The sequence below is a fragment of the Heptranchias perlo genome, chromosome 2, assembly GCF_035084215.1.
Source record: "Heptranchias perlo isolate sHepPer1 chromosome 2, sHepPer1.hap1, whole genome shotgun sequence".
NCBI classification, from domain to species: domain Eukaryota; kingdom Metazoa; phylum Chordata; class Chondrichthyes; order Hexanchiformes; family Hexanchidae; genus Heptranchias; species Heptranchias perlo.
In genome coordinates this window covers 1,428,990-1,445,890 of record NC_090326.1, presented here as the reverse complement: position 1 = coordinate 1,445,890, position 16,901 = coordinate 1,428,990, and the positions used below count along the sequence as shown (strand labels likewise).

The following is a 16,901-nucleotide window of genomic DNA, read 5'->3' as shown; positions in this document are numbered from 1 at the left end:
GGGGCCTCCCCTCCCCCATGTGGGGGCGGGGCCTCCCCTCCCCCTGTGGGGGCGGGGCCTCCCCTCCCCCTGTGGGGGCGGGGCCTCCCCTCTCCCCTCCCCCTGTGGGGGCAGGGCCTCCCCTCTCCCCTCCCCCTGTGGGGGCGGGGCCTCCCCTCTCCCCTCCCCCTGTGGGGGCGGGGCCTCCCCTCCCCCTGTGGGGGCGGGGCCTCCCCTCTCCCTGTGGGGGCGGGGCCTCCCCTCTCCCTGTGGGGGCGGGGCCTCCCCTCTCCCCGTGGGGGCGGGGCCTCCCCTCTCCCCGTGGGGGCGGGGCCTCCCCTCTCCCCGTGGGGGCGGGGCCTCCCCTCTCCCCGTGGGGGCGGGGCCTCCCCTCTCCCCGTGGGGGCGGGGCCTCCCCTCTCCCCGTGGGGGCGGGGCCTCCCCTCTCCCCTCCTCCTGTGGGGGCGGGGCCTCCCCTCTCCTCGTGGGGGCGGGGCCTTCCTTCCATCACCCTGTGGGGGCGGGGCCTCGAGCTCTGACGCTTCAGTGACGATCGGAATTACCCGGAATGCGCTGCGCGGCAGACACCCGCCCTCTGCCTGTCGCAGGGTCCCAGTGCGCATGCGCGTAAGAGATTCTGCGACATTACTACTGGCAGCTGGATTCGCGAAGAATGTCGGCGGGAGCTGTGACAGGAGATTCATAAACTGGAGGTAGGACCCGCCATAGGCCTTTTAAACATGGAGGGCGGCTGGAGGGGCGGAAACGACTTATGGTCCCGCGTGTGTTCAGCCGAGCGGCAGCTGCGAGGCTTCTCCCCGGGGACAGGCCCGGGTTACCGGGGGAACCGGCCGCCATCTTTGTACAGGATGAGGGTGAGTTTCCGCGCATGCGCGGCCATCTTGGTGCAGGAAGAATGAGTCCAGGTAAATGTCCTCTCTCCACCTGTGAACCTGGGCACTGAGGGTCAATAGTGGGGAGTCTGGTAAATGTCCCTTGTTCACCTGTGAGAGGGACATTGAGGGTCTATAGTGGGGAGTCTGGTAAATGTCCCCTCTTCACCTGTGAGAGGGACACTGAGGGTCTATAGTGGGGAGTCTGGTAAATGTCCCCTCTTCACCTGTGAGAGGGACACTGAGGGTCTATAGTGGGGAGTCTGGTAAATGTCCCCTCTTCACCTGTGAGAGGGACACTGAGGGTCTATAGTGGGGAGTCTGGTAAATGTCCCCTCTTCACCTGTGAGAGGGACACTGAGGGTCCACAGTGGGGAGTCTGGTAAATGTCCCCTCTTCACCTGTGAGAGGGACACTGAGGGTCTATAGTGGGGAGTCTGGTAAATGTCCCCTCTTCACCTGTGAGAGGGACACTGAGGGTCTATAGTGGGGAGTCTGGTAAATGTCCCCTCTTCACCTGTGAGAGGGACACTGAGGGTCCACAGTGGGGAGTCTGGTAAATGTCCCCTCTTCACCTGTGAGAGGGACACTGAGGGTCTATAGTGGGGAGTCTGGTAAATGTCCCCTCTTCACCTGTGAGAGGGACACTGAGGGTCTATAGTGGGGAGTCTGGTAAATGTCCCCTCTTCACCTGTGAGAGGGACACTGAGGGTCTATAGTGGGGAGTCTGGTAAATGTCCCCTCTTCACCTGTGAGAGGGACACTGAGGGTCTATAGTGGGGAGTCTGGTAAATGTCCCCTCTTCACCTGTGAGAGGGACACTGAGGGTCTATCGTGGGGAGTCTGGTAAATGTCCCCTCTTCACCTGTGAGAGGGACACTGAGGGTCTATAGTGGGGAGTCTGGTAAATGTCCCCTCTTCACCTGTGAGAGGGACACTGAGGGTCTATCGTGGGGAGTCTGGTAAATGTCCCCTCTTCACCTGTGAGAGGGACACTGAGGGTCTATAGTGGGGAGTCTGGTAAATGTCCTCTCTTCACCTGTGAGAGGGACACTGAGGGTCTATAGTGGGGAGTCTGGTAAATGTCCCCTCTTCACCTGTGAGAGGGACACTGAGGGTCTATCGTGGGGAGTCTGGTAAATGTCCCCTCTTCACCTGTGAGAGGGACACTGAGGGTCTATAGTGGGGAGTCTGGTAAATGTCCCCTCTTCACCTGTGAGAGGGACACTGAGGGTCTATAGTGGGGAGTCTGGTAAATGTCCCCTCTTCACCTGTGAGAGGGACACTGAGGGTCTATAGTGGGGAGTCTGGTAAATGTCCCCTCTTCACCCGTGAGAGGGACACTGAGGGTCTATAGTGGGGAGTCTGGTAAATGTCCCCTCTTCACCTGTGAGAGGGACACTGAGGGTCTATAGTGGGGAGTCTGGTAAATGTCCCCTCTTCACCTGTGAGAGGGACACTGAGGGTCTATAGTGGGGAGTCTGGTAAATGTCCCCTCTTCACCCGTGAGAGGGACACTGAGGGTCTATAGTGGGGAGTCTGGTAAATGTCCCCTCTTCACCCGTGAGAGGGACACTGAGGGTCTATAGTGGGGAGTCTGGTAAATGTCCCCTCTTCACCTGTGAGAGGGACACTGAGGGTCAATAGTGGGGAGTCTGGTAAATGTCCCCTCTTCACCTGTGAGAGAGATACTGAGGGTCTATAGTGGGGAGTCTGGTAAATGTCCCCTCTTCACCTGTGAGAGGGACACTGAGGGTCTATTGTGGGGAGTCTGGTAAATGTCCCCTCTTCACCTGTGAGAGAGATACTGAGGGTCTATAGTGGGGAGTCTGGTAAATGTCCCCTCTTCACCTGTGAGAGGGACACTGAGGGTCTATAGTGGGGAGTCTGGTAAATGTCCCCTCTTCACCTGTGAGAGGGACACTGAGGGTCCACAGTGGGGAGTCTGGTAAATGTCCCCTCTTCACCTGTGAGAGGGACACTGAGGGTCTATAGTGGGGAGTCTGGTAAATGTCCCCTCTTCACCTGTGAGAGGGACACTGAGGGACTATAGTGGGGAGTCTGGTAAATGTCCCCTCTTCACCCGTGAGAGGGACACTGAGGGTCGATTGTGGGGAGTCTGGTAAATGTCCCCTCTTCACCCGTGAGAGGGACACTGAGGGTCTATAGTGGGGAGTCTGGTAAATGTCCCCTCTTCACCTGTGAGAGGGACACTGAGGGTCAATAGTGGAGTGTCTGGTAAATGTCCCTACACTCACTCATTCCTCTCCCTTGGTCAGCTCTCCTGAAGGTGTTGACTCTGGCTGGATTCAGTTCTACACTCACTGGTTCCCCAATCTATCTCCTCCCCCCCCGAAGGTGTTGACTCTGGCTGGAATCACTTCTACACTCTATCTGGGCTCCTCATAATTTTATAGAATTATAGAAAGGTTACAGCACGGAAGGAGGCCATTTGGCCCATTGCATTGCCCTCATCTACCCTCTCTATCAGGTTAGTTAAACTCGATTTGCCTTTAACAAATCCGTGCTGGCTTTCCCTAATCAATCCACCCTCGCCCAAGTGACAACACCTTAATTGAATCTCCCCTCAGCCTCCTCTGTTCCAAAGAATACAACCCCAGCCTATCCAGTCTTTCCTCATTGCTAAAATTCTCCAGTCCTGGCAACATCCTCGTAAATCTCCTCTGTACCCTCTCTCATGCAATCACATCTTTCCTGAAATATGGTGACCATCCCTTTTCTAGAGAAAAGAGCTCCAGCCTGTTGAAGCTTTTGTGATAGGTAAAACCTCTCTGTTCTGGTTTCATCGTAGTAAATCTTTTTTGCACCTTCTCCAGTGCCTCTACATCCTTTTTATAATAATGATGTGGAGATGCCGGTGATGGACTGGGGTTGACAATTGTAAACAATTTTACAACACCAAGTTATAGTCCAGCAATTTTATTTTAAATTCACAAGCTTTCGGAGGCTTCCTCCTTCGTCAGGTGAACGATGTGAAAATGAAATCCTCGAAATGAAATCGCATTTATAATTCACAGAACAATGCTTGGTGAGTACAGACAGTTTTTTCAACTGCCCGTTGCCAAGGCAATCAGTGTGCAGACAGACAGGTGTTACCTGCCAGGTCTCAGAATATACAAATCACCAAAAAAAAAAACAACAAACAAAAAAAAACAGAGATAGAGAGGTAGAAACATAGAAAAGACAGCAACTGACCCGTTATATTAAAAACAGATAACATTTGTTCGCTGGTGGGGTAACGTGTAGCGTGACATGAACCCAAGATCCCGGTTGAGGCCGTCCTCATGGGTGCGGAACTTGGCTATCAATTTCTGCTCGACGATTTTGCGTTGTCGTGTGTCTCGAAGGCCGCCTTGGAGTATGCTTACCCGAAGGTCGGTGGATGAATGTCCATGACTGCTGAAGTGTTCCCCGACTGGGAGGGAACCCTCCTGTTTGGCGATTGTTGCGCGGTGTCCGTTCATCCGTTGTCGCAGCGTCTGCATGGTCTCGCTAATGTACCATGCTCTGGGGCATCCTTTCCTGCAACGTATGAGGTAGACAACGTTGGCCGAGTCACAGGAGTATGAACCATGCACCTGGTGGGTGGTGTCCTCTCGTGTGATGGTGGTATCTGTGTCGATGATCTGGCATGTCTTGCAGAGGTTACCGTGACAGGGTTGTGTGGTGTCGTGGACGCTGTTCTCTTGAAAGCTAGGTAATTTGCTGCGAACGATGGTCTGTTTGAGGTTGGGTGGCTGTTTAAAGGCAAGTAGTGGAGGTGTGGGGATGGCCATAGTGAGGTGTTTGTCCTCATTGATGACATGTTGAAGGCTGCGGAGAACATGGCGTAGTTTCTCCGCTCCGGGGAAGTACTGGACGACAAAGGGTACTCTGTTGGTTGCGTCCCGTGTTAGTCTCCTGAGGAGGTCTATGCGATTTTTTGCTGTGGCCCGTCGGAACTGTCGATCGATGAGTCGAGCGTCATATCCCGTTCTTACTAGGGCGTCTTTCAGCGTCTGTAGGTGTCCATCGCGTTCCTCCTCGTCTGAGCAGACCCTGTGTATTCGCAGGGCCTGTCCATAGGGGATGGCCTCTTTGACGTGGTTAGGGTGGAAGCTGAAAAAGTGGAGCATCGTGAGGTTGTCCGTGGGCTTGTGGTAGAGTGAGGTGCTGAGGTGCCCGTCTTTGATGGAGATTCGTGTGTCCAAGAAAGAAACTGATTCTGAGGAGTAGTCCATGGTGAGCTTGATGGTGGGATGGAACTTGTTGATGTTGTCGTGTAGTCTCTTTAGTGATTCCTTGCCGTGGGTCCATAGAAAGAAAATGTCGTCGATGTATCTGGTGTATAGTGTTGGTTGGAGGTCTTGTGCAGTGAAGAAGTCCTGCTCGAACTTGTGCATGAAAATGTTGGCGTATTGGGGTGCGAATTTGGTCCCCATGGCTGTTCCATGTGTTTGGGTAAAGAACTGGTTATCGAAGGTGAAGACATTGTGATCCAGGATGAAGCGGATGAGTTGTAGGATGGCTTCCGGAGATTGGCTGTTGTTGGTGTTGAGTATTGATGCTGTCGCAGCGATGCCGTCATCGTGGGGGATACTGGTGTAGAGTGCCGAGACGTCCATCGTGGTGAGAAGTGTTCCTGGTTCAACTGGTCCGTGGGTACTGAGTTTTTGTAGGAAGTCTGTAGTGTCGCGACAGAAGCTGGGGGTTCCCTGTACGATGGGTTTCAGGATGCCCTCGATGTATCCAGAGAGGTTCTCACACAGGGTTCCGTTGCCTGATACGATAGGACGTCCGGGTGTGTTGGCTTTGTGTATCTTTGGGAGGCAGTAGAAGTCTCCCACGCGGGGATTACGTGGGATGAGAGTGCGTAGGATGCTTTGAAGGTCTGGATCGAAGGTCTTGATCAGTTTGTTGAGCTGGTGGGTGTGTTCTTTGGTCGGATCTGCGGGTAACCGTCTGTCGTGTTCCTGGTTGTCCAGTTGTCGGTATGCTTCTTTGCAATAGTCCGTTCTGTTCTGTATGACTATGGCTCCTCCTTTGTCCGCTGGTTTGATGACGATGTTGCGGTTGGTCTTGAGAGCTTTGATGGCGTTGCGTTGTGCTCGGGTGACATTCTGGACTGTCTTCTGAGTGCGGCTGATGAATCTGGCATTGACGCATTTCCTGACAGCTTGAGCATACATGTCCAGCTGAGGGCAGCGACCCTCCGGAGGAGTCCAGTTTGACTCTTTCCTCTTCGGTTGCTGTACCGCGGATCCCTCTGTCTGCTGTTCCGGATCGTCGATTGTCTCATTGGGTTCGCTGCTGAAATCTTGGGGTTTGTGGTAGAATTCTCGGAGCCTCATTCTCCTGATGAATTCCTCTGTGTCCGCCGCAAGACTAGTGGGGTCCATTTTGGTAGTGGGGCAGAAATTGAGCCCTCGGCTGAGAACTTCGATTTCGTCTGGTTGAAGGGTGTGGTCGGATAAATTGACAATAGACTTCCCTGTGGTTGCAACCGTGGTACCAGGGGAAGCTTGGTCGATGCTGGTGGTGATGCCGAGTTTCTCAAGCTTCCTGCTCTTGGTTTTCATGTAGGCAGCGTAGTTCCGTTGCCTCGTCTGTTTGGCGGTATAACGTAGCTGGTCTGCTGTGTCCTGAGTACAGGTTGAGAGTATGGACTCTATCTTGGTTTCGAGGTTGCGGCGTCTGCTGTAGAGTTGGTGTACGAGATGGTTGCGGAGTGTGCGAGAGGTACGGCGGCAGAGTCTCTCAGCGTAATCTGAGTTGTATGTGGACCTGAGTGGGTTCGTGATCTGGAGTCCTTTCGGGATCTTGTCTGCTTTCTTGCATCTCTGTAAAAACTTGATGTCTGTGTCTAAATGCGCGATCTTCTTGGATATCCTTTCCACTGTGAGCCGGCAGTTTGTGGTGTCGATGGTAGTCATGATGTGGAGATGCCGGTGATGGACTGGGGTTGACAATTGTATACAATTTTACAACACCAAGTTATAATAACACCTTTTTATAATATGGAGACGAGAACTGTTCGCAGTACTCCAAGTGTGGTCTAACCAAAGTTCTATACATAGAATCATAGAATCATAGAAGTTACAACATGGAAACAGGCCCTTCGGCCCAACATGTCCATGTCGCCCAGTTTATACCACTAAGCTAGTCCCAATTGCCTGCACTTGGCCCATATCCCTCGATACCCATCTTACCCATGTAACTGTCCAAATGCTTTTTAAAAGACAAAATTGTACCCGCCTCTACTACTGCCTCTGGCAGCTCGTTCCAGACACTCACCACCCTTTGAGTGAAAAAATTGCCCCTCTGGACCCTTTTGTATCTCTCCCCTCTCACCTTAAATCTGTGCCCCCTCGTTATAGACTCCCCTACCTTTGGGAAAAGATTTTGACTATCGACCTTATCTATGCCCCTCATTATTTTATAGACTTCTATAAGATCTCCCCTTAACCTCCTACTCTCCAGGGAAAAAAGTCCCAGTCTGTCTAACCTCTCCCTGTAAGTCAAACCATCAAGTCCCGGTAGCATCCTCGTAAATCTTTTCTGCACTCTTTCTAGTTTAATAATATCCTTTCTATAATAGGGTGACCAGAACTGTACACAGTACTCCAAGTGTGGCATCACCAATGCCCTGTACAACTTCAACAAGACATCCCAACTCCTGCATTCAATGTTCTGACCAATGAAACCAAGCATGCTGAATGCCTTCTTCACCACCCTATCCACCTGTGACTCCACTTTCAAGGAGCTATGAATCTGTACTCCTAGATCTCTTTGTTCTATAACTCCCCCCAATGCCCTACCATTAACGGAGTAGGTCCTGGCCCGATTCGATCTACCAAAATGCATCACCTCACATTTATCTAAATTAAACTCCATCTGCCATTCATCGGCCCACTGGCCCAATTTATCAAGATCCCGTTGCAATCCTAGATAACCTTCTTCACTGTCCACAATGCCACCAATCTTGGTGTCATCTGCAAACTTACTAACCATGCCTCCTAAATTCTCATCCAAATCATTAATATAAATAACAAATAACAGCGGACCCAGCACCGATCCCTGAGGCACACCGCTGGACACAGGCATCCAGTTTGAAAAACAACCCTCTACAACCACCCTCTGTCTTCTGTCGTCAAGCCAATTTTGTATCCAATTGGCTACCTCACCTTGGATCCCATGAGATTTAACCTTATGTAACAACCTACCTTGCGGTACCTTGTCAAATGCTTTGCTGAAGTCCATGTAGACCACGTCTACTGCACAGCCCTCATCTATCTTCTTGGTTACCCCTTCAAAAAACTCAATCAAATTCGTGAGACATAATTTTCCTCTCACAAAACCATGCTGACTGTTCCTAATTAGTCCCTGCCTCTCCAAATGCCTGTAGATTCTGTCCCTCAGAATACCCTCTAACAACTTACCCACTACAGATGTCAGGCTCACTGGTCTGTAGTTCCCAGGCTTTTCCCTGCCGCCCTTCTTAAACAAAGGCACAACAGTTGCTACCCTCCAATCTTCAGGCACCTCACCTGTAGCGGTGGATGATTCAAATATCTCTGCTAGGGGACCCGCAATTTCCTCCCTAACCTCCCATAACGTCCTGGGATACATTTCATCAGGTCCCGGAGATTTATCTACCTTGATGCGCGTTAAGACTTCCAGCACCTCCCTCTCTGTAATATGTACACTCCTCAAGACATCACTATTTATTTCCCCAAGTTCCCTAACATCCATGCCTTTCTCAACCGTAAATACCGATGTGAAATATTCATTCAGGATCTCACCCATCTCTTGTGGTTCCGCACATAGATGACCTTGTTGATCCTTAAGAGGCCCTACTCTCTCCCTAGTTACCCTTTTGCCCTTTATGTATTTGTAGAAGCTCTTTGGATTCACCTTTGCCTGATCTGCCAAAGCAATCTCATATCCCCTTTTTGCCCTCCTGATTTCTCTCTTAACTCTACTCCGGCAATCTCTATACTCTTCAAGGGATCCACTTGATCCCAGCTGCCTATGCATGTCATATGCCTCCTTCTTCTTTTTGACTAGTGCCTCAATCTCCCGAGTCATCCAAGGTTCCCTACTTCTACCAGCCTTGCCCTTCACTTTATAAGGAATGTGCTTACCCTGAACCCTGGTTAACACACTTTTGAAAGCCTCCCACTTACCAGACGTCCCTTTGCCTGCCAACAGACTCTCCCAATCAACTTCTGAAAGTTCCTGTCTAATACCATCAAAATTGGCCTTTCCCCAATTTAGAATTTTAACTTTTGGGCCAGACCTATCCTTCTCCATAGCTATCTTAAAACTAATGGAATTATGATCACTGGTCCCAAAGTGATCCCTCACTAACACTTCTGTCACCTGCCCTTCCTTATTTCCCAAGAGGAGGTCAAGTTTTGCCCCCTCTCTAGTCGGGCCATCCACATACTGAATGAGAAATTCCTCCTGAATACACTCAACAAATTTCTCTCCATCCAAGCCCCTAATGCTATGGCTGTCCCAGTCAATGTTGGGAAAGTTAAAGTCCCCTACTATTACCACCCTATTTTTCTTGCAGCTGTCTGTAATCTCCTTACATATTTGCTCCTCAATTTCCCGTTGACTATTTGGGGGTCTGTAGTACAATCCTATCAAAGTGATCTCTCCCTTCTTATTTTTCAGTTCTACCCATATAGACTCAGTGGGCGAACCCTCGGATATATCCCCTCTCACTACTGCCGTGATGTTCTCCCTAATCAAGAACGCAACTCCCCCTCCTCTCTTACCTCCTGCTCTATCTTTCCTATAGCATCTGTACCCTGGAACATTGAGCTGCCAGTCCTGCCCCTCCCTTATCCATGTTTCAGTAATAGCTATAACATCCCAGTCCCATGTACCCATCCATGCCCTGAGTTCATCTGCCTTGCCCATCAGACTTCTTGCATTGAAATAAATGCAGTTTAATCTAGACTTCCCTTGGTCTTTGCCCTGCTTTCTCAGACCATCTGTCCGGTCATGTTCTGTGCACTCTCCCTTACTGCCTTTTGTTTCTGTCACCACTTTATTTCCCACTGACTTCCTGCATCGGTTCCCATCCCCCTGCCACATTAGTTTAAACCCTCCCCAACAGCACTGGCAAACACTCCCCCTAGGACATTGGTTCCAGTCCTGCCCAGATGCAGACCGTCCAATTTGTACTGGTCCCACCTCCCCCAGAACCGGTTCCAATGGCCCAGGAATTTGAATCCCTCCCTCTTGCACCATCTCTCAAGCCACGTATTCATCTTAGCTATCCTGTCATTCCTACTCTGACTAACCCGTGGCACTGGTAGCAATCCTGAGATTACTACCTTTGAGGTCCTACTCTTTAGTTTAACTCCTAACTCCCTAAATTCAGCTTGTAGGACCTCATCCTGTTTTTTACCTGTATCGTTGGTGCCTATATGCACCACGACAACTGGCTGTTCACCCTCCCCCTCCAGAATGTCCTGCAGCCGCTCCGAGACATCCTTGACCCTTGCACCAGGGAGGCAACATACCATCCTGGAGTCTCGGTTGCGTCCGCAGAAACGCCTGTCTATTCCCCTTACAATCGAGTCCCCTATCACTATAGCTCTGCCACTCTTTTTCCTGCCCTCCTGTGCAGCAGAGCCAGCCACGGTGCCATGAACCTGGCCACTGCCACCTTCCCCTGGTGAGCCATCTCTCCCAACAGTATCCAAAACGGTATACCTGTTTTGGAGGGAGATGACCGCAGGGGACCCCTGCACTGCCTTCCTACTCTTCCTCTGTCTGTTGGTCACCCATTCACTATCTCCCTCAGTAATTTTTATCTGCGGTGTGACCAACTCACTGAACGTGCTATCCACGACTTTCTCAGCATCGCGGATGCTCCAAAGTGAGTCCATCCGCAGCTCCAGAGCCGTCAAGCGGTCAAACAATAGCTGCAGCTGGACACACTTCCCGCAGGTGAAGGAATCAGGGATACAGGAAGGAGCCCTGAATTCCCACATCCCACAAGAGGAACATGACACGGCCCTGGGATCTCCTGCCATGACTTAACCCTTAAATTAGCTTAAGAACAACTCCAAAGTCAAGAGGAAAAAAAAGGAAAGAAAAACTACTTACCACTAACTTTAAGGAGTTTACTCCTTTAAATTGTTCTCAATTTAGAGAATGTTAATTACACGAGGGACCTTGATTGACTAAAAAATAAACGCTACTTCCTATAAGACCTGCAGACCTTCCCTTTCTTTTTACTTCAGTTACTGTCGATAAGTAGAAATACTCACCTGAACCTACTCACCAATCAGGTGCCTCCCCTGTGTCGCGTCCCGATCTGATTCCTGACGTCACTTCGAACTCGGTCGCAGTTCCGCTCGGCTCGGCTCCTCTCAGCGCTCTGAAATCCCGCCTTTTATCGGACGCTCCCTCCACTCGGCTCGGCTCCTCTCAGTTTAACATTAAGTTTAACATTATTTCTCTGCTTTTCAATTCTATCCCTGTAGACATGAACCCCAGTCCTTGATTTCCTTTTTTTATGGTCTTATTAACCTGCATCACTACTTTTCGTGATTTGTGCACCTGTACCCGAAGATCCCTCTGCTCCTCTACCCCATTTAAACTCTTACTATCCAAGCAGCATTATTCTTCCCACCAAAGTGTAATACCTCACACTTATCTGTATTGAGATTAATTTACCAATTACACACCCATTCTGCAAGTTTTTTAATGTCATCCTTTATTTTGTTGCAGTCCTCCTCGGTATTAACTGTACACCCCAATTTAGTGTCGTCTGCAAATTTTGAAATTGTACTTCCGATTCCCGAGTCCAAATCATTTATGTAAATAGTGAACAACAGTGGTTCCAGCAGCGATCCTTGTGGAGCACCACTTCCCACCTTTTGCCAGTCTGAGTAACTACGTACGTACGGACATATGAATTAAGAGCAGGAGTAGGCCATTCGGCCCCTCGAGCCTGCTCTGCCATTTGATAAGATCATGGCTGATCCGATTGTGACCTCAACCCTACTTCCCCGTCTACCTACTATAACCTTTGATTCCCTTGTTAATCAGGAATCTATCTAACTCAGCCTTAAAAATATTCAATGACCCTGCCTCCACCGCTCTCTGGGGAAGGGAGTTCCACAGACTCACGACCCTCTGAGAGAAAACATTTCTCCTCATCTCAGTCTTAAATGGGAGACCCCTTATTTTTAAACTGTGGCCCCGAGTTCTAGTCTCCCACAAGGGGAAACATCCTCTCGGCATCTACCCCTTCTGGTCCCCTCGGGATCTTATCTGTTTCAATAAGATCACCTCTCATTCTTCTAAATTCAGTGTATACAGGCCCAACTTGTCCAACCTTTCCTCATAAGATAACCCCCTCGTTCCAGGAATCAGTCGAGTGAACCTTCTCTGAAACGCCCCCAAAGCAATTGTCTCCTTTCTTAAAAAAGGCGACCAAAACTGCACACAGTATTCTAGATGTGGTCTCACCAATGCCCTGTATAACTGTAGCAAAACATCTCTACTTTTATATTCCATCCCCCTTGCAATAAATGACAACATTCCATTTGCCTTCCTAATCACTTGCTGTACCTGCATACTAGCTTTTTGTGATTCATGTACTAGGACACCCAGATCCCTCTGTACCTCAGAGTTCTGCAATCTCTCTCCATTTAAATAATATACTGCTTTTCTATTCCTCCTGCCAAAGTGGACAAGTTCACACTTTCCCACATTATACTCCATCTGCCAAATTTTTGCCCACTCACTTAACCTATCTATATCCCTTTGCAGACTCCTCTTCCCAACTTACTTTCCTACCTACCTTTGTGTCATCAGCAAATTTAGCAACCATACATTCGGTCCCTTCATCCAAGTCATTGATATAGATTGTAAATAGTTGAGGCCCCAGCACTGATCCCTGTGGCACTCCACTCGTTGCATCTTGCCAACCTGAAGATGACCCATTTAAGCCTACTCTCTGTTTTCTGTTAGCTAACCAATCCTTTTTCCATGCTAATATGTTACCCCCTACACCAGAAGCTCTTATTTTGTGTAGTAGCCTTTGATGTGACACCTTGTCAAAAGCCTTCTGGAAATCGAAGTACACCACATCCACAGGATCCCCTTTATCTACATTGCTTGTTACTTCCTCAAAGAAGTCTAATAAATTAGTCAAACATGTTTCCCTTTCACAAAGCTGTGTTGACTCTGCCTGATTGCATTGAGATTTTCTAAGTGCCCTGTTATAACCTCCTCAATAATAGATTCTAGCATTTTCCCTATGGCAGATGTTAAGCTAACGGGCCTGTAGTTTCCTGCATTCTGTCTCCTTCCTTTCTTGAATAGAGGAGTTACATTTGCTATTTTCCAATCTGATGGGACCCTTCCAGAACCTAGGGAATTTTGGAAAATTAATACCTCTGCAGCCACTTCTTTCAAGACCCTAGGATGAAGTCCATCAGGACCTGGGGACTTGTCAGCTTTTAGTTCTAATTTTTTTTCAGAACCCTTTCCCTGGTGATTGTAAATGTTTTAAATTCCTCCCTCTCTTTCACCTCTTGATTCACAATTATTTCTGGCATGTTATTTGTATCCGCTAAAGTGAAGATGGAGGCAAAATATCTGTTGCAATTCATCCGCCATTTCCTTATTCTCCATTATTAATTCCTCAGACACTCCCTCTATTGGACCAAAGCTCACTTTACTTACTCTTTTCCTTTTTAAATACCTGTAGAAACTCTTACTATCTGTTTTTATATTTCTAGCTAGCTTTCCCTCGTACTCTAATTTCTCCCTCCTTATTCTTTTAGTCATTCTTTGCTACCTTTAACCCCTACTCTGCTATCTGTTTTGTAGCCAGCTTGCTATCCATTTTGCTACTTGTGCCTTGACTCCACATGCTCTGACCTTAGTCATGAGTCTACTATGCCGTACCTTATCGAAGACCTTTTGAAAATCCATATATATTGTCTACTGCATTACCCTTGTCTCCCCTTTCTGTTCCTTCAAATAATTGAATAAGGTTGTTTTTTGTTGTTCTAACTTCTACCCACCTCCTGCTCTCCACCCAAACTCTTTATAGTTCATTCTTTTTCTTTCCTTGTGTATGTTCTCTCTCCCCTCATGCTATCACTCTGTCCCTCCCTGTAAGCTGTCCGTCTGCAATATCTCCCAGCTCTGCTGAGGGCTCTCCCTGACCAATCACCATTTCTCCTTTATTTATGGATGCTCCCTGATTGATCATCATTTCTCCTTCATTTACAGACACTCCCTGACCCATCACCATTTCTCCTTCATTTACAGACACTCCCTGACCCATCACCATTTCTCCTTCATTTACAGACACTCCCTGACCCATCACCATTTCTCCTTCATTTACAGACACTCCCTGACCCATCACCATTTCTCCTTCATTTACAGACACTCCCTGACCCATCACCATTTCTCCTTCATTTACAGACACTCCCTGACCCATCACCATTTCTCCTTCATTTACAGACACTCCCTGACCCATCACCATTTCTCCTTCATTTACAGACACTCCCTGACCCATCACCATTTCTCCTTCATTTACAGACACTCCCTGACCCATCACCATTTCTCCTTCATTTACAGACACTCCCTGACCCATCACCATTTCTCCTTCATTTATAAACGCTTCCTGAAAGTTCCCAGTTTACATTGCACACGCGCGGAGAAGCAGGCCTTTTGTTATGAGTTAGGCTGGAGCGAAAGGGGAGAAACCGGAAACCGATAGGTGGGGATAATGTTCACTGTTTTATATTCGGGCCCGGGTCCACAATCGGTGTTTGTAAAGCCTGAGCCCGGTCCCCCCCGGGGTTTATATACCCGCTCTCTCCAATCCTCTTACTTGCACTGACCGCTCCGACTCGGGCAGTCTCCACTGGCCGCGCATGCACAGGATGCACTGCCCAACCATCAGCCTCTCCTGCGCCTGCGCGCTGGGCTCCACTGATTCAGATAGTGCACATTCTGTACCGTGCTGGGTGCTGTAGCCGCCATTGATAATCTTTGATGAGCAGAGGAAATGCGTTTGGAGCAAGGATAATTAAATAAACTGAAACCCCAGTGCTTGGTGCTATTAAAACCGCCACAAACACTCTGCGCAGCCACACCCCTAAATGCCAGAAAAGATTTTTTCAGGAGTTTACAATTAATTTTGTTTTATTAAATGTTGTAACTGACTGGTTCAATTAATTTTAATTTTCCAACTGCACATCAGGACCGTCAGTGTCACCATTAACCCCGCCCTGGTGATTTAAGGAGAGTTCCAGCTCGATAGGAAGAGCAGAAAGTGACAGGAAGACCGGGCGTGCGGTTGGCCCTCCAACCAATCGGATCGTGTGAGGGGCGGGACTTGCGGCAGCTAGTGGGAGGGTCTGAGCCTGGACACTCCTCATTATCTGGAGCATCATTTTTAAAACTTAATTTATCTTACGGAGATGATGTGGCGATGCCGGTGATGGACTGGGGTTGACAAATGTAAAGAATCTTACAACGCCAGGTCATAGTCCAACAGTTTTATTTGAAAATCACAAGTTTTCGGAGATTATCTCCTTCGTTAGGTGAGTGAGTGGGATCCCTTGAACGTTTCGCATTTATAGTCAGAGAACAATACCTGGTGATTACAGATAATCTTTCCAACTGCCCGTTGTCAAGGCAATCAAAGTGTTCAGACAGAGAGATGTTACCTACAGGACCACCGAATATACAAACGGCCAGAACAAAAGACAGACAGACAGACAGACAGAGAGAGGGAGAAACATCCGAAAGGAAGAGAAAGACCGAGAATGACCCGTTGTATTAAAAACAGATAACTTTTATTCGCTGGTGGGGTTACGTGTAGCATGACATGAACCCAAGATCCCGGTTGAGGGCGTCCTCATGGGTGCGGAACTTGGCTATCAATTTCTGCTCGACGATTTTGCGTTGTTGTGTGTCTCGAAGGCCGCCTTGGAGAACGCTTACCCGAAGATCAGTGACTCAATGTCCTTGACTGCTGAAGTGTTCCCCGACTGGGAGGGAACCCTCCTGTCTTTCAGGAGAACAGCGTCCACGACACCACACAACCCTGCCACGGTAACCTCTGCACGACATGCCAGATCATTGACACAGATACCACCATCACACGAGAGGACGCCACCCACCAGGTACATGGTTCATACTCCTATGACTCGGCCAACGTTGTCTACCTCATACGTTGCAGGAAAGGATGCCCTGGAGCATGGTACATTGGCGAGACCATGCAGACACTGCGACAACAGATGAACGGACACCGCGCAACAATCGCCAGACAGGAGGGTTCCGTCCCAGTCGGGGAACACTTCAGCAGTCAAGGACATTCAGCCACCGATCTTCGGGTAAGCGTTCTCCAAGGCGGCCTTCGAGACACACGACAACGCAAAATCTTCGAGCAGAAATTGATAGCCAAGTTCCACACCCATGAGGACGGCCTCAACCGGGATCTTGGGTTCATGTCACGCTACACGTAACCCCACCAGCGAGAAAAAGTTATCTTTTTAATACAACAGGTCATTTTCTGTCTTTCTCTTCCTTTTGGATGTTTCTCCCTCTCTCTCTGTCTTTTGTTCTGGCCGTTTGTATATTCGGTGGTCCTGTAGGTAACACCTCTCTTTCTGAACACTTTGATTGCCTTGACAACGGGCAGTTGGAAAGATTATCTGTAATCACCAGGTATTGTTCTCTGACTATAAATGCGAAACGTTCAAGGAATCCCACTCACTCACCTGACGAAGGAGATAATCTCCGAAAGCTTGTGATTTTCAAATAAAACTGTTGGACTATAACCTGGTAGTGTAAGATTTTTTACATTTATCTTACGGAGATACAGGGATAGGGCAGGGGAGTGGGATTAGCTGGATTGCTCTTGCATATTGCCAGCGCGACTCGATGGGCCGAATCGCCTCCTTCCGTGCTGTAACTATTCTATGATTTCTATTCTATGATTAAGCTCCAGGAGAAAAATTGACTTTTTTT

At 49.0% G+C, this 16,901-nt stretch overlaps 1 protein-coding gene across 4 annotated transcripts in view; it reads left to right on the top strand.

The window, feature by feature from the left end:
• Positions 1-570: 570 nt before the first annotated feature.
• The window catches only part of LOC137332765 (zinc finger protein 229-like), a 35,534-nt gene continuing 19,203 nt past the window's right edge, over positions 571-16,901 (top strand). Inside the window, exons 1-2 of one of the 4 annotated variants that reach the window (XM_067996705.1) lie at positions 571-692; positions 16,111-16,264. The gene's annotated coding sequence lies outside the window, so the exon portion shown is untranslated. Of the gene's footprint in view, positions 693-714; positions 855-14,583; positions 14,641-16,110; positions 16,265-16,901 lie in introns of those variants that run through there. The other 3 variants (XM_067996729.1, XM_067996709.1, XM_067996715.1) reach the window with 3 other exon arrangements.